This window comes from Pan paniscus, chromosome 5 (assembly GCF_029289425.2).
Source record: "Pan paniscus chromosome 5, NHGRI_mPanPan1-v2.0_pri, whole genome shotgun sequence".
NCBI lineage: Eukaryota > Metazoa > Chordata > Mammalia > Primates > Hominidae > Pan > Pan paniscus.
In genome coordinates this window covers 42,648,792-42,666,778 of record NC_073254.2, presented here as the reverse complement: position 1 = coordinate 42,666,778, position 17,987 = coordinate 42,648,792, and the positions used below count along the sequence as shown (strand labels likewise).

At 36.9% G+C, this 17,987-nt stretch overlaps 1 long non-coding RNA gene, 1 other non-coding gene and 1 pseudogene across 3 annotated transcripts in view; 1 reads left to right on the top strand and 2 right to left on the bottom strand.

Annotated features, from left to right (window-relative positions):
• Positions 1-9,749, top strand: part of LOC103783478 (uncharacterized) — a 29,464-nt gene extending 19,715 nt beyond the window's left edge. The window contains exons 3-4 of one of the 2 annotated variants that reach the window (XR_010112398.1): positions 15-125; positions 9,097-9,749. This is a non-coding gene — a long non-coding RNA (uncharacterized LOC103783478). The remainder of the gene's footprint in view (positions 1-14; positions 126-9,096) is intronic. The other variant, XR_008625581.1, reaches the window with a different exon arrangement.
• LOC112440325 (small nucleolar RNA U3) lies at positions 9,099-9,308 on the bottom strand. Its single transcript, XR_003028476.2, has one exon. It is a non-coding gene; the product is annotated as a small nucleolar RNA U3 (small nucleolar RNA).
• A 2,443-nt stretch (positions 9,750-12,192) lies between the features above and the next one.
• On the bottom strand, positions 12,193-14,362 carry LOC103783477 (IQ calmodulin-binding motif-containing protein 1-like; annotated as a pseudogene).
• Between the last annotated feature and the right edge of the window lie 3,625 nt (positions 14,363-17,987).

The window sequence follows — 17,987 nt, the reverse complement described above, 5'->3', positions numbered from 1 at the left end:
CTTCCTTATTCTAGGTATCTATGTTCCAATCTTCAGCACTGTATTAAAGAGAGCAACTTGGAAATGAGCTTAGGATCCACAGGTCCTGGGAAATAGCTTAGGACCCATAGATAAAGTTGGTGAAGGTGAGTAAAATGGAACCTCATCTATGGGTTGCTTTAAGAATTGGTGAGTTAGCTTATTTTCACATTCAGTGGTTCTTGAAAGGGAAAGCTAAATCGGTTAGCATATATGTTGATTGACAAAAGTAAGAGTACAGAAATTCACCAAATATAAGACCTAAATTTAATTGTTGATTTTAGAAGCCTATTGGCTTCATTCCTAGATATTTCGTTTTATTGCAGTACATTCATTATACCTCAGTATGCACATATGGAAAATAACTTAAATTCTATCATATTTAGCTGTAATAAAATATGCCTTTCAGTAATAGAATAATAGTATGTGTGTATGTAAAAGTATTAGACTGTATGCTTACATTCTTTCTGTTTGTCTCTCTTACATAATTATGTAACATTATAATTACTTAATATTCATTTTCTATGTTCTCCTTAAACTTGTCATTTCCAATACGGTAATAAATTCATTTGCCCTTCATTTATACATACTCCATTGCCATCAGAGGCCAGTCCTAACATATCTGAGATCAGCTCAGACCTATGAGGCAGAAGCATTGTTAAAGCAATAGTGATTCAGTCAGTACTGAGGCTAAAATTTTGCTAGCACTTTTTCAGGATTTATTCAGGAACTGGACAAGGCAGTTTCCATGTCGAATATATCAGTGAATATTATATAACTTAAAATATCTTAAATATAGACATTATCTTGAGATCTTTTGCCTTTAAAATGCATAATTTGCATACTGAATATTAGTTAAAATGAAATATTTATCTTCCGTTAACGTGTAGAGTTGTATTGTATGTCAGTATTGTATAGTTATTGTGCATTGTAAACTACTATCTCACTATCTGACATGTCAGTCCTAAGCATTTAACCTCTCTAATTTGATGCCTATTCTTTAATTATTATTGTAAAATTTATATTCTTGTGATATGTCATTTCCCATTATATTCTTTTTTATGGTAATTTTTACATAGAATGCCATGTTGGTTTGTTTTATATAATTTAATTATTTTTATTTTACCTATTTTAAACTTTTTTTCTACATATATATTATCTTCACTTTGTGGCATTTTCAATTTTTTTTTTGTATCTCACATAATCATTTATGTATAATTTTTTTTTATCACAGGACTTCCCTATCATGTCATAAGGTGGTGGTTACTAAAAACACCATTCTTTGTTTCTGTACCTAGGATGAATGTGTCTGTAATTTCCAGTTGTATTATTCATATGGTTTGTCTAATCTATTATTCTTACTGCATTAAGTCAATTGGCCCTTATCTAAACTTAGATGATGATTTCTTGTCAAATTCCACAATTCCTTCAGTGTAGTAGAAATAAAATAAAATGAGGCTGGGCTTGGTGGCTTACACCTGTAATTCTAGCACTTTGGGAGGCTGAGGACTTTGAGCCTAGGAGTTTGAGACCAGCTTGGGCAACATAGTGAAACCCTGTCTCTACAAAAAAATGCAAAAATTAGCCAGGTGTGGTGGTACGCACCTGTGGTCCCAGCTACTAGGCAGACTGAGGTGGAGGGATCGCTTGAGCCTAGGAGGTCGAGGCTGTGCTGAGCTATGATCACACCACTGCACTCAGCCTGGGCAACAGAGTGAGAACCCGTATCAAAAAAAAAAAAAAAAAAGAAAGTCTCATTTAACCTTAGCTAAAAAATATATTTCTTTTCTTGGAGGATTATTTCCTTTTGTTGTGGTGCAAACTGCTTTTGGAGGGCTGGATGCCAAGTAGGAAAGCAGGAAGGAAACATTTTGACTTAAATCAGCAGGATACACTTGGGAATCAATGAAAGACTCCTCTTGCAGCTACATCTTTCCCATATCCAGTGCTAATAAGGAAAACAATTTTCCTATTTGTAAGGAGGAAATTTTTTAAAAGTTGGAAGATGGAATATGACATTAGTATCCTATTACCCACTAGCATAGTCTCTGGAGTGGCATTGGAAACAATTGTAACATACAGAAAGAATCACATTTTTTGTTCTGTTCTAGTGAGTGTCTTCTTTGCCTGGTATAATTTTACAAGTGTAAAAATCATACCAATTTTTACACTTGTCAGATCAGTAGCATTCAGCATTCTTTTATTAATGTATATTATCCTGTAAAACAGCAAATGGTTTGTATGACATCATCTCACCAGGTTGTGATCTTTTATCATATGCCTTCCTGGTGCTTATTGATATTATAACATTAAAATTTATTATTTTATTTTATTTTGTTTTGAGACGGAGTCTCACTCTGTTGCCCAGGCTGGAGTGCAGTGGTCTGATCTCAGCTCACCGCAAGCTCCGCCTCCCAGGTTCATGCCATTCTCCTGCCTCAGCCTCCTGAGTAGCTGGGACTACAGGCACCCGCCACCACGCCCGGCTAATTTTTTGTATTTTTAGTAGAGATGGGGTTTCACTGTGTTAGCCAGGATGGTCTCGATCTCCTGACCTCGTGATCCACCCAACTCAGCCTCCCAAAGTGCTGGGATTACAGGTGTGAGCCACTGCGCCCGGCCATTATTTTATTATAGTGATGATTATCTTGATGTTTTTCCTTGGATTAGTTAGCGTTTTATTTTTGCCCTTCTTCACTTTGATGAACACCTTTTATTAGATACATTTTGAAAATTTGCCAGCAGTTGATTTTAGATGAGTAGATTATATTTCTGTATGTGTGCATTGTTTGTTTTTATTCACTCTCCTCACCAGGTGTAATCAGGGCAATGTAACCTTTCATTGGACTTCTATATAGTTTCTATTGTTTTTATAACAAATTCTTTTATTAGAATTTTGTGCATAGTTTTTTTGTGGCTATCACTGATCACAACCTAATAAGAAATTAAGGGGATTGTGAAATATGGTGAAATGTTACTCCTCTACGTCATGTGTGATCGCTTCCTCTGAATTTTAATATATACTTTTGACTGAAGATAAAGTAGTGTGGTGATTAAAAGCATGGACTTTGATATCAAAGGGATCTGGATTTGTTTTAAAACATTTAGGGGTCTAGTAATGTTGGATGAGCTACTTCAGTGCTTCAATCCATTTCCTTATATGTAAAAAGAGATGGTAATAAGAAAAATTAGTTGAAATTATGCATGTAAATGATTTAGAACATACAAAACACTCAGCAATACCAGATAATATTATTAATTGTAAGTAGCATATCAGTTTAGCCTTCAACTTTTGGATACTTTTTACATTTTTCAAACTTCAAATGTGAAAGTTAAAAAAAATTAAATATTGTTGGATTTTGCCAAATAAGTATTTGTACACATTGTTGCTTTGGGACTGAGAGTGCAGTGAGATCAGTTTAACTAATGCTTCCTGTATATGATGTATTAAATTTCTATTACGTGTACTTGTACATTTTAAGACACCTGATTTTTTTTGTTGTTGTTTTCTTTGCATATAAATTGTGGAATGAGGAAGACATTTATGTCAGTGATAGAGAACTTTTCCCAGTGGCCTCCCTACCACCAACTCTTCTTCCATTTGACATTTTCTTTTCTCTTATTCAGATTTATTAACATTTATTTTATGCCTATTTTGTATCAATTTCTTTCACACCCTAATGGCTCTACATACAAACCTGTTTCATATAAAGAAAGTCTTAGAAGAGTTAAGGATTTATTGTATTTCTAACCATTTGATGTAATGAAACTGAATTCCTCATCTTTGATGCTGCTTAGATCGGTGTGGGACATGCTCATACGCTACTAAGGAGCTGTATGGAAATGATAATCAACTGACCTTGAAGCTGGCAATGTGTTTGGTATAGTATAACAAATTCTTCAAGATAGCTCACAGAAGGGTGCAAATATAAAATTAACCTAATGTAGGCAGATGTTTTTAGATTCTTATAAACCCAATATACTATTCTTAATACATTTTCTTACTTTTCGTTTTATATGTCTTTGACCTGCCATTGTTTTGACAATTCACCTGTCCTAAACTCTATGTATGTATGTATTTAGTTGATAACTTTTTAAGATGCTCATCCTGATTAGAATGTTGATAGTGAATGATTCTACCTCCTTTAGGAATTCCTGTCATTCTGGTTGTTGGTAATATGTGAAAGTGAAATCCATAGAGGTAAAAGGAAAGTGCTGCCCACTGGATATTAGAGTAGTAATTTCAGGTGACTGTGCATAGGCAATACATTTTTGGTTAATACTTCCCATACTTTGGACGCAATCCACTTCAAACATTGTTTTAAGTGATATTATCCTTTGCACTGGATTCAACTACCACTCATGTGCTGATGATTACTAATCAATAGCTCTTACATTTTTATTCTGAAATACAGACCTGCACATTCAACTTTTTCTAAATATCTTTGTGTAAACAACAAGATAGTTGAGACAAGGGCAGCGCAGTGGTAAAAAGCCCAGACTCTGCATCCTGGTTTTAGATTCCGGTGATGTTATTAAGTAACTAACAGACCTTGGATGAGTTAAACACCCTGTGCCTCAATTTTATCATTTGTAAAATAGGTATAATCGTTTTTAAAAGAGTTGTTTGGAGGGTTAATGAGTTAGTATTTGATATGCTTATATTTTGGTTAAGAAGACAGACATCAAACAAAATAAATGTATGTTTTTAATTTATTGAATTATTTACCAGAACTTTCTAAGTCTTTCAGGCAAATTGACTCTAGACATGCCCAGATATGTCCTAATCACAGGGCCAACAGTGCTTTGGTTCTCAATCAGACTGTTAAGGCAATGAGAAATTGTTAGGCTCAGGATACAAGCCAATTTTTAAAGAACTACTATGAAAATTTGGAGATGAAATAGGTTCTGATATTTGGTAACACGGGATGTACTGTGCTGATGGATAGCTCCGGGTTGATGATTCTTTCCCATTATCAATCTGTCTCCATGTTCTCAGTTCTTGGGAAGGCAGTAAAGAATAATAGGCAAGGTAGCAAGACCTAGTCTCTAATAAAATAAATAAATAATTTAAAAATAAAAAAAGAACAATCAGTAAGTCCACTTTGGTGAGGCCGATCTTTGTTTGAACTAACGCTCAGCCCTGGTATGTAGATATGTGGTCTTAGGAAAGTTATACTAAATTAGTGTTTTTATCTGTCCAGTGGGGATGACAACAACAACGGCAACATCCCTAAATGGGTGTAAAGATAAAGGAGTTCATTTAGAAGACGTTTATTAGTCTGAGAGTATTAATCACTCAAAGGTTGAATATTACACTCCTCATAAGTGTTCTTTGACATGTGTGGATCAAGAACTGCTGGGCTTTGAAGAAGGGTTACTTTATGGTGCTTACATGTGGCGTTTGTGGTGTTTATCTCTAGTCAACAGCTTCATCAAAGCAGTGTACTCGGACTAGAGCTGGGAAGTCCACTATGTCCTCTACATAAAGTGAGTTTTTGGCCCATTATTGTTAGGGATAAAGAAGTGAAGAGAAGGTGCTTCGAAAGTTCCTCCTGCCTTATCCTGTCTGTACTCTTATTGTCATATTTCTCCTGTCCCTATTATTGCCTGTCTTAATGCAATAAACTATACTGCTTGTCTCCCTAATTTTTAAATTTCTTTTTCATCAATAACCTCTTTATTTATAATTCCTTTGCCTTTTCTAAGCTAGTCTTTATTCAAAAGACTCTAATAGTTTAGTCAATTGCAGGTTTCCTGTTTGAACAGAATGAAAGATAGGGGAATATTTGGGAAGAAATAAAATGTGAGTGTCTACCACATAATTGACACTGTGCTAAATGCTGGGGGTAATCTGACAAACAAAGTATAGACAATCTTTGTCCTCACCGAGATTATAGACCAGTGTGTGATTCAGAGAATAAGGCAACTATATTGAAGATTATTATATCATGTGATTGGAAACTACGTAGATGTAGTCTGGGTACTTACCTGAAACCCAGAAGATGAGAGATGTGTTCTTGAAAGAAGTGGTACCTCAGATAAGAGCTTTATGATGAGAAGACTAGAAGCAAGAAAAAATGTGGCACATGGGAGAAATTTTAAAAACTCAGTACTATGCAGTGTGGTGAGGGAAGGACATTCACTCTGACTAGTTAAGGAATAGGGACCAGAATATGCATGATCTTGTAGCTCATGTTAAGGAGTTTTGTCATTATGAAAAACAAACAAACAAAAAAGAAGTACTGAGTTATTTAAAGTAGATACATGAATGAATTTGGAATTTAGAACCTAACTCTGGCTGCAGCAAATTAGAAGAGAGTGATACTGGAAAATGAGAGACAAACAGGAGATGGCTGCAGTAATCTAGGACAAAAGCAGTGGTGATCTGCTATGGTATGAGAGCTGTAATAAAGGCAAGTGTACAGATGAACAAGCCGGGCTAGAGGGAGAATTTGCAGCACTGGGAGATTTATCAGATAAGAGGCAGGAGAGTGGTGAGGCGGGGTCTGCAAGTTTGTGTCTGGCTGATTGCACAGATGTTTAATGAAGTAGATGCACAGAAGGAAAAGGAGCATATTTGGGTTGATAGAGGTAATGAATTTGGGAGTCAAGTGAGTACAGGGAGTCTACAGGACCTCTCATAAACAGGTCTACTAGGCAGAAGGACATCTGTATCCTTTCTCACTTTTCAAGACACGAATATTTAATTGCCACTGTGTGTGTGTGTGTGTGTGTGTGTGTGTGTAATTTGTGTATCTAGAAAGCAAAAGAAAACTTTAGAGAAATTTTAAATTTTTTAAAAAATTAAAATGATTAATCTATTTAGGCACAATAAGATCCATAGATTGTTATAAACGTTTAAGAAACAGTTCATTTTGCTAATTGGTTCAGTATTTTATGTTCCATTTGTTTAAGATTAGAGTCACTGGATACAAGGAAGTACATGAATTATCAATCTGCTTAAGAAGTTTAAGAGAGTCAATTTGTTATCAAAACTGAGACTGATATAAAGAAATGGTGACATCAGTTCATGTTTAGAGATAAGAATAATGACGTCCAATACAATCAAGGACTTTTCCAATATCAATATAAAAACCTCCTTCCGCTTTAGCTTGAAGTAATGAAATCTTAACCAGATAGAAATTTTATCCAGTGTGATGAATTAGGGTTATTACTGATGCATTTTTGCAAATGTCTGAAAGATTTTGTCTTTTTAATAAAGTTTTCTTAAGGCTATGGTGTTTTCAGCCAAAGGAAATATTTTGAAATAAATTGTATTCATACAATTTATATCAAAAACATGAATGTTCTACAAATAAGTTTTTAACAATAACTAAGCATGAGCCCAAAAATGAAAGCTGAAGAATTTTAGTATAGCTTTATGTTTCTGACATAATAATTCACAACTGATGAATATAATATATAGGATTGTTGAAGTTTGGATAGAAGTTCTGTGTGGGAATCCAGGACTCTGAACTTTGACAGTCTGCAATTTTATAAGAATGAGTTTTTAGTACTTTATTTGTCTACATGAATTCTACTTCTATTATTATCTGGCTTGTTTCTATTATCAACTATATTTAAAGTTATGTTTCAGTCTAGTATTTCCTTTCTTATGTAATTGTCTTCATTCCCCTCTTTTTTCCTAGATATTTCAAAGGAAGTATCTTCAAAGGAATACTTCAAAGAAAATATAGCCCTTATATTAAGTATAACTGTCAATCGTATTTTTATGGTTAATAGATAATAAAAACAATTTATTGTTAGAAAATACAGATAAAGTTAAATAATTAAAATTGTACTTGCCTTTTCTTAAAGTATCCATGAGGAAATAGTGTCAGGACTTACTTCCGTTCTATTTCTTCATCTCTTAGTCTTCTTTTCTTACTTCTGAAGATTAGTTTTAGTATTAGGAGCTGGTCAGTGGTCTCTGTTCTTGAGAATATTTGCCCTTTTGTGACTTCACCTTGTAACTTGCTTCTGAACTTGCATAAATAATTCCTACAGGGAGGCCAGCCTGAAAGAGAGAGACCATTCACCAAACAAATGTGTAATTCACTACCACAATCCTGACTTCAGGACACTGTGACCCTCAACTTGTGTTAAGCTGAAACACAGTGGCAGGATTCCTGTTAAATTGGTACATTTTCCATTTGTGAAGTCATCCTGAAGTTCTTGATAGTCTTCGGCATACCCCACAGTAGGAGTCTGAGAATCTGATCTCAGACTCCTAAAGAACTATTCTGAAGTAATAAGGACAATTTATACTTTAACATTTCACACAACATCTCAGATTGGAGAACTAAAAATGTTTTATTCTCTTCACTGAAGCTTTCGGGAATATATGCTCCATTGAAGCAATTAGACAAATTTGCTTTTCTGTCCAGAAAGGAAGACCAGTGGGACATGTCTAAGAAAACTTCTAACATCTGCATTTCCCTTAGACTTTGAGTACACCTGCAGGGATGGGGGCAGACTTGTTTCATTTCAGGTAAGATGCTTATCTCCATTAGCTCATCTTTGAGGCTGAGGAGATTTAGCCAGTCCTGAAACCATTCCAAAAGATTTCAGTTTGGTTTAGGTACCAGAAGGTTTTTTGTTTTTTAAATTCTATGATGATTTCAAACTTACAGAAGAGTTGTAAGAGTAGTACAGATAATTTTATTTTCCCTGAATCATTTAGGAGCAGTTTGCTCTATCACACCCAAATACCTTAGTGTATTTCCTACAAACAAAAAGATTATCCTACTTAACCATACAACCGTTAAAATAATGAAACTTACATTTACATATTACTATCATCTAGATTACACAGTCCATTCAAGGTTTTTAAAAATTTTTATTAATCTTAGTTTAATTTTACTTATTTTTGTTTTTTATTGAGACGAGGTTTCACTATGTTGCCCAGGTTAGTCTTGAACTCCTGGGCTTAAGTGATTCTTCCGCCTCTGCCTCCCAAAGTGTTGGGATTATAGGCGTAAGCCACTGTGCCCGGCCTCCATTCAAGTTTTAACAATTGTCCCAATAATTTTCGTTGTTGTTGTTGTTGTTTGTTTGTTTGTTTGTTTTAAACAGGAATCCCTCAGACTGGGTTCTCCCCCTCTTATTCTCCTAAAGGAAAAGAAGAATGATCATCAAAGGCAAATGGCAGTTGCTATGCAGCAACACCAAGAACTGGCTTCACGCTCCAGAGAAAATGCTGTGCCTCCTCCTGGTGGTTTCCGGTGCTCCACATGTTCAAAGAAATTACCCTGAAATGTAGAAATGATCCCTGAAAGTATAGTCTTCCAGTAATGTTTCTTTTAGCAAAAGGATCCAATCTAAGATGTCATGTGTTTTAGTTTTCTTCAATGTGGAAAAGTTCCTCACCCTTTGCTTGACTTCCATGACTTTGATATTTTGAAGAGTACATGGTAGTTATTTTATAAAATGATCCGAATTTCTCAATTTGAAATTATTCAATATTTCCTTATGATTAGATAGAGGTTACACATCTTTGGCAGAAATGTCACAGAAATAAGCCTGTGTCCTCTTTGCATTGTATGGGGAAGACACATGTCAGTTTGGCCCATTACAAATGATGCGAACTTTGATCACTTGGTTAAGGTTTTTCCACTGAAAAGTATTCTTCTTTCTCATTGTAATTAATAAGTATTTTATAGGACTGTGAGATGTAAGTATCCCATTCCTCATTAAACTTGCCACACTTGTTTTAGTGTGGCAGCCCATTGATGTTTCTTGGCTGAATTAATTATGATTTTCTAATTCTATCGTTCTTTCTATAGTTATTAATTGGCATTCTACTCCAAGGAAAAATCAGTCTTCCTTCCTTCCTTCCTTCCTTCCTTCCTTCCTTCCTTCTTTCTGAATATATACGGGTTATAGTATATTAATATCATGATTTATTTTGATGCTCAACTTTCCCAAATTTGTACAGTGGGAATTCCTTTAACCTGGCTTTTATGTCCACTTTAAAGAAACATTTCATTTGGAAAAATTTTATATTCACAGAAGAGATGCAATATAGAACAGAGACTTCTCATATACTCTTTACCCAGCTTTTCTAATGTCAACATTTTACATAACCATGGCTCTTTGTCCTTTTCACATGTCCCAGTCATTCTTTGAACACTTCCTTACTTTTTAGTACAAGATATTTCAGGGCAAACTTATACTTCCCTTTTCCCACCTCTGGATCAGCCATTTCTCCAAAGGTCTATAACCCATAGGGATCTGTAGCAATTGGACTCCATGTAGTTAAATCAAAATCCTTTTCCCAGTTTCCAGATATGAGCGAGGATCTAGAATAAGAGACCATGGAATGAAAGAAAGACCAGTTCCCACTGAAGAAGGACCTACAATACCACAGCATTCATATGAATCGAGACTTTGTTTGGTCTTTGGTAGCAGTTTTCCCAGTTCTTCCGTACTTGGCACTGTAGTAATTTACCAGAATAACTACATATTGGGGAAAGAGGAATTCTCATATTTTTCAGGATTTTTGGATATGGGTCAAGATAGCATTGATGCCAGGAGACACAAAATGACATCGTGGACCCCCTATTAGAGTGAAGCCACTAGGACAATTGATAAATGAAGTTCTGGGGTAAGTCCATCCCCAAAGGGGGACTATATTAGATTTATATTGCAGCTATAACAAATTATCTCAAACTTAGTGAACTAAAACTCTACAAATTTATTAGAGTTCTGTAGGCCAAAAGTCTAACATGGATTTCACTGAGCTGAAATCTAGGTGTTGGAGGCTGCATTCCCTTCTGGATACTCTAGTGAAGGATTTGTTTCCTTGCCTTTTCCATCTTCTGGAGGCTGTCTGCATTCTTTGGCTTATTGCCCCCTCTCCATCTTCAAAGCTAACAACATCTGGCTCCTTCTTTCTCGAGATACATCTTTCTGACTTTTCTTCTGTTATTGCGTCTCTCTCTGACCACAACTGGGAAAGATTCTTGACTTTCAAGAACTCATGTGATTATCTTAGATAAGCCCATTTGGACAATTAAGACATTTTCCTCATCTCAGACTCTATATCCCTAGTCACATCTGCAAAGTCCCCTTTGTCATAAAAGAAACCATATTCACAGGTTCTAGTGACATCTTTGGGGGCACATCTTTGGAAACCATTATGCTTATCATAGAGTTCAGTGTGTCCACGGATGCACCCAGTGATCATTTTCCCAGCCCCGGTGAGTATATTGGGATGAATTTACTTAGTAGCTGGTAAAACTTTCACATTGGTTCTTGACCTGTTGACTAGGGGACATTGTGGTATAAAAGGCTAAAAGGAAGCCAATTAAACTGCCCCTAATGTCTAGCCAAGATAGTACATCAGAATCAATACAACATCACAGGTGAAATGGCAGATGACTGTTACCCTTAAAGATTTTTAGGTAGAGGGATAGTTATTCTCATCGTATTCCCATTTCATTCAACAATCTGTCTCCTACAAAAATTAGATGGATTGTGATGGGAGATAATGGATTACTGCAAACTTCGCCAAATAGTAGCATCATTGCCACTGATGTGTGATACTATTTTTAATAAAACAGATCCACACAAACTCCTGTACTTACTATGCACTTATTGATCTTATTGAAAAGAATACTTCTTAAACCCCCATCAAAAAGAACAATCAGAAGCAGTTTGGCTTCACTTGGTATAAACAACAGTATACATTTACAATTTGTTTTAGGGCTATGTTAACTTTTTGGTCTTAAGCAATAGTAGAGTTTGACGAGAATTTGATCATCTGGAAATCCTGAAGAACACATCCTGTCACTATACTGATGACATTATATTAATTGGCCTCATGCACAGGAAGTGGCAACTATTCTAGATGCCCTTTAGAACATATGTACTGTAACATGTGGGAGATAAATTCCACAAGATACAGAGTTCTATCACATCAATAACTTTTTTTATATAGTCCTCATAGTTTAATAGAAAGAATGCATTTTTATATGTAGTTCCTTTTAGAAATAACAAAATAGAAAATGAATTTAACCATTGTTTTATAGAAAATAGGGAAATGTCCTTCAACTGAGCATTTCTTTTCCTCATATTAATAAAGTCTGCATCCACCTCCTACATTAATAGGAAATAGGAATTTCAGATAATAGATGTGAAAAACTGAAATAATCCTGACAAATTTTTTCAAATCAATTGTTGAAAATATTTATTTAGAAAAAAATCTTTAGTTGGAAAACAGCAGAAACAAAAGAAAACTCACACTTCATGTAAACAACAGAACACTATGCTAAGTTTAGTTCTACAATAAAAGCCACACAAATCTGTGTGTGTGGCCAATGACAAGGATACAGAGAAAAGAAAAAGAAAATTTAGAGACAGGTAGAGTATAACTCTTTGCTTACTGCAAATCTTGTCTGGAGGAGAACCTCTGGAAAATAATAAGTTGGGATGGCCCTAGTCTACCAGCATGCCAGAGGCAGAACCAATATAATCTCCTAAAATATGAGATTTGTGTCAATTCTTAGGGTAACTCACTAAGATGGTTTGGTTACACCAATGAATAAAGTTTCTAATTCCACCCTAAGCTCATCCTTTGGAACATCAATCTCATCTCCAGATTCTTCCCCAAGCTTCTTCAACCGGCGTGGGTTGTATATGCTTCAGGGTGGTGAGATGGGCCTGCTTGGCCTGCTTGGCTGCCACAGGCCTGGATCTTAGGAAGAGCTCAGGTTCTTTCCCTTCTGCTTCCTTCAGACTTGGTGCCTTCATTAGCTGTTCAACGTTAGTGCTGATCTGTACCATCAGAGCTTCTCTGTGTTGCTGGGCTCACTCTTCCAGGGCCCTGCACATAAAGTAGTGTTGCAGTCGTTCTTAAGCTCGGGCATGAGGCTCCCTACTGACCACATCTGACATTGGAGAGCCCGAATGTCTTCTGACATAGTCATCCGCTTGTTGCTTCAGTTCAGCTCAGCATGCATCAGTGAGTCATTGGAGTCCTCACCAAGGAACAAATAGTTTCTGTTTCTTACGGCACTTTGCTAGGAATTTAAACACTGCTCTTTGAAGTATGACAGCTGCTTTATATTCTGTGAGAGACTGCCTCTGTTGGCAAAAATTTTTCCTTTCCCTGTACCCTCTCCAATGTTTCTGGATAATCAGTGCTGATTTCTCTTCCATTTCCCTATTGTGTTTCTCCACTTGACCTGGATGAACTACTTTGAGCATACTCAGCCACAATTCTTGGGAAAGTCTCATGGCTCTCTGTCTTTGAAGTTGCAATCGCAATCTGAGGTCCTCTTCTTCCTTCTTCCTATTTATCTCCAGCAACATCTTTGTTCGTTTAGATCTGAAACTCCTCTGCAAAGCAATCACAGCAGATGGAAGCTTCTTTAATCTCTTTCTTGTCTGAAAACCCTTCCAATAGGCTTGAATCAAGCATGCTGCTTGATGTAGTTTCTGGTTTTCTACTTCCTGATAGACCGTTGGGCTTAAAAGGCCAATGAGCTGTCTAAGTTCTTGACTGAATTCTGTCCCAGTTTCCTGTTTACTTAGTAGACTTCTGAGTCCTTTGTAGCAGGCACTTTGTCTCAGTAAAATCAAAATTTCCTGATAGGATTCAGCCATCAACAGTAGGAGTTTTGCAGCAGTACTTCTTATGACTGGACTAGGAGTTGAAAAAAGCTTGAAAATAACTTCATCTAAAATTGAATGCAGGGCTTTTCCTCCTGTTCTGAGTAAATCACCACTGTTGCTCTATAGTATATTCTGTAGCATCATCATGAGTGCTGATCCTATTTGGACATTGCAGTAAGTGTAAGAAATGATCACTTTGTAGTACATTCTGAATAAGTTCAACATGGCCTCCCAAAAGCCAGAAGAGCCAATCAGTCACAATTTTTAGTAACTCATCTTTTTCTTCAGCCTTAGCTGCATTGATAAAACACGTTTGCCATTGTCTCCCCAAAACTAGAAAATTTTCTGCAGCTGATGGAAGTAATTCATTGGAAAGTTCCTCTGCATCTTCTCCTGGCTCCAAGCCTGCACAGCAATGGCTTTTAACTTCAACAGTATAACAGGGACATTCCACTCAGGGCTTTTTGCAACTTCAGCAGCTAGAGATAAGATCCTTGGGTCTGCACCTGTTGGCTTCATTTCTCGTATTACCTGTTGCTGGGCCACCAGCTCGGTGCTTTGGGAATCATGTCTCCCTCGCGGCACCTTTTACTGCCTCCATGGATCATTCATCCTCACTTCACATTCTTCCACTAAAGAACCTGGCTCCCATGCCACACCACAGCGCCACGGTCTTCCCGGGGCAGCATGCCACATCAATAACATTTTTAAGAGTCCAGTGGTCTGGGGCAAATAGGTGGTCCAGATTCCTATGTCATTTACTTTTCATTCACCAATGCCTCTCTGTCAGCTTACACCAATAAACTTACGGGAGATTCGCTAGGACCACCTGAAATAGGAAGAAAAACACTGGCATGGTTAACAGATGAGTAAGCTTGCTATGTTGGTGAGAGCCAAAAATGGAATGGTGCTGATATATATCCCCACTCAGGGGCATCCCAGAAAGACAGTGAGAAGAAATACTCTCAGAAGGCAGACTTTCAGTCAGCCCTTCTAGTCAACCCCTTTAGGTATATAGTAAGTATATACATATGATCCTGGGCAGTGGTAAATGGGTTTGGCTGGTTTATCGTGGGCCTGGAAGGAGCAAGATTGAAAGTTTGAGGACCATGTTCACAGCTTAAAGTGAGAAAAAAAATCATAGGACAGATATTTCTCACCAAAAAAATACTTCACATAAATATAGACAGATTTGACATCTATCTTTTACCTCCTGTCTGTACATAAGTACATACACACTTGGCATATAATTTAAAAAGATTTAAAAGGATATAAAGTGAACAAGTAGATACCAAAAAGCATTCTATTAAATTTAACATTCACTAATGATTAGTACTATGAGTATAAGGTCTTTGAGGTAGGAACATACTCAGAGGCAAGGTACAAGAAAACCCATGTAGAGTGACTTAAACAATTAGATGTTTGTCTCATGTGCAAAGAAGTAGTCCAGGTTGAGGGGTCAACAATGTTATCTCTGGCCAGGCATGGTGGCTCACCCCTGTGATCCCAGAACTTTGGGAGGCCAAGGTGGGTGGATCACTTGAGGTCAGGAGTTCGAGACCAGCCTGACCAACATGGTGAAACCCCATCTCTACAAAAAATACAAAAATTAGCCCAGCACGGTGGCATGTGCCTGTAATCCCAGCTACCTGGGAGGCTGAAGCAGGAGAATCACTTGAACTTGGGAGGCAGGGGTTGCAGTGAGCTGAGATCGTGCCACTGCACTCCAGCCTGAGCAACAGAGTGAGACTCTGTCTTACAAAAACAAACAAACAAAAAAACCAATGTTACCACAGAACCCAAACTTTGTCTACATTTCTGCCCCTTTATCTGTGGATCATGCTTTAATCCTCAGGTGTGTCTCTTGTTTTTCAATAACGTTTCAATAAGCTGGCTAATACTTCAGTCTCATGTGTGCTTCGCAGGTATGAAAAAAGATAAGCGAAGAAGAAATCAGTAAGAAATACTTGAGATAATAAAAACATGACTTAAAAATGTTATGATGATGTATCTAAAGAATCCTAAAAGTTTATCAAGCAAACTATTAGAATTAATGAGCATTTGCTAAAGTAAAATCAACACACAAAATAAGTAACAAACATTTTTGTTGCTGTATACCAGATATGGTGAATTCTTATAATTTTATGTTGTCTTGACATCCATTCTAAATATAGGTTTAACTTTCTCATACCAAAAGCAGGGCTTAATCAATCTTGCACATTTTTCAGTTCTCCATCTCCTCCTAGTTCTTCAATGTGGCTGATCCAGAAATCTGTCATATATAATCACATCCTGGTGACCACCTCTGTATTGGATAGCAAGATTCAACCAACTTGACTTGACCCACTGATCACCACCCACGCCCCACATGGACTACTCAGACTTTCTGCATTGACCAATTCTCATTTACCTCTTGATGGAGCTCATGTGTGCTTGCTCCAAACCCACCAATTAGAACTCCCCACAAGAAATCTGTTTGGGTAATACTCTGGACCCCATTGAAGTCTTCAGCCCACAGATTTCTCACTCTCTCTTGCTTCTCACCTACTGGATGGCCCGCTTTCTGTTGGTCCTGTGAGGCATGCTGCCCTTTCCTCTCTGGGATCTGTAAGTAATAAAATGCTTCTTTTGTTTTATATGTTTTGTTGAGTTGCCTTTGCTGTGTCTTACCTGACCAACACACCTGAACTTAACTTCTTACTCAGCCAGAGCTCTCCTAGAGAGAGGGTCTCTTGGTTGAAATAAACTGGACACAGGTTAGATAAGAGCCATAGAGTCTCTGCCAGTATAAACAAGTGTCCTGTAAGAGGGACACGTGGTCATGGGTCAAATACATAGGCATTAGGCTGTCCACCAGAATAAAGAAGTATCCCATGAAAGGCACATTGTAAACATCTATGACCAAACTCCCTGGATCTCTGTCAGGGCAGAGCTAGAGTTTATAGCCACTCTCTTGAGAGAGACCTCAGGACTAAAATAGAAAGAAAAAAATACAACAGAAATAACGATTAGAAACTGAAAAAGGAAGTTCTATTAAGAAAAGTAAAAGTAATACAGAAAAATATCAACTTTAGCAAAGGCCTGAGTACTACAGAAATATATTATTGGAAGAAAAGTTTCAGAGTTTAATTTCTTTCAAATGAATTTCTAAATTTATTTCCATCCCAATAAAACATCACCATAGGATTTTAAAATAAGCTCGACAAGCTAATTTTAAACTATAAATGGAAAATTAAATAAAAAATCATTGTAGGACATTTCAGCTGGGTGCGGTGGTTCACTTCTGTGATCCCAGCACTTTGGGAAGGCAAGGCAGGCAGATCACTTGAGGCCAGGAGTTCAATATCAGCCTGGCCAACATGGCAAAAACCCATCTCTACTAAAAATACAAAAAATTAGCTGGGTGTGGTGGTGCATGTCTGTAATCCCAGCTACTCAGGAGGCTGAGGCATGAGAATTACTTGAACTCACCCCAGGAGGCAGAGGTTGCAGTGAGTCAAGATCAGGCCACTCCACTCCAGCCTGGGCAACACAGCAAGACTGTCTCAAAAGAAAAAAGTAATTATTATAGGACACTTTAATAAACTCAAAAACCTTTTAATAATCTTTTAAATGTTAAATAGTTTTAAATTTATAGAAAAATTGTAAAAGTGGTACCAAGAGTTCCCATATTGCCCACATCCAGTTTCTCCTATTATTAACATCCTACATCATTATGGTACAGTTAGCATAATTAACAAACCAATACAAGTAATTATTATAAACTAAAGTCTGTATTTTATTCACATTTCCTTAGTCTTTAGCTAACGTCCTTTTTCAGTCTCAGGAGGCTGAGGCAGGAGAATCACTTGAACCCAGGATGCAGAGGTTGCAGTGAGCTGAGGTCATGCCACTGCACTCTGGCCTGGGCAACAAGAGCAAAACTCCATCTCAGAAAAAAAAAAAAGTGCTTTTTCTGCATCTATTGAGACAGTCATAGAGTTTTTTCTTTGCATTTGTTCATATGGCAAATTGCACTGACTTTTGAATGTTGAAACCACTTTACATTCTTGGGGTAAATCAAACTTGGTTGTGACATATCTTTTTATATATTGCTGAATTCAATTTGCTAATATTTTCTTTTCTTTTCTTTACTCTTTTTTCTTTTCTTGAGACGGAGTCTCGCTCTGTCACTCAGGCTGGAGTGCAATGGAGCGATCTCAGCTCACTGCAACCTCCGCCTCCCAGGTTCAAGCAATTCTCTTGTCTCAGCCTCCTGAGTAGCTGGGACTACAGCTACTGGGTGTGTATGCCACCACACCCAGCTAATTTTTGTATTTTTAGTAGAGACGGGGTTTCACCATGTTGGC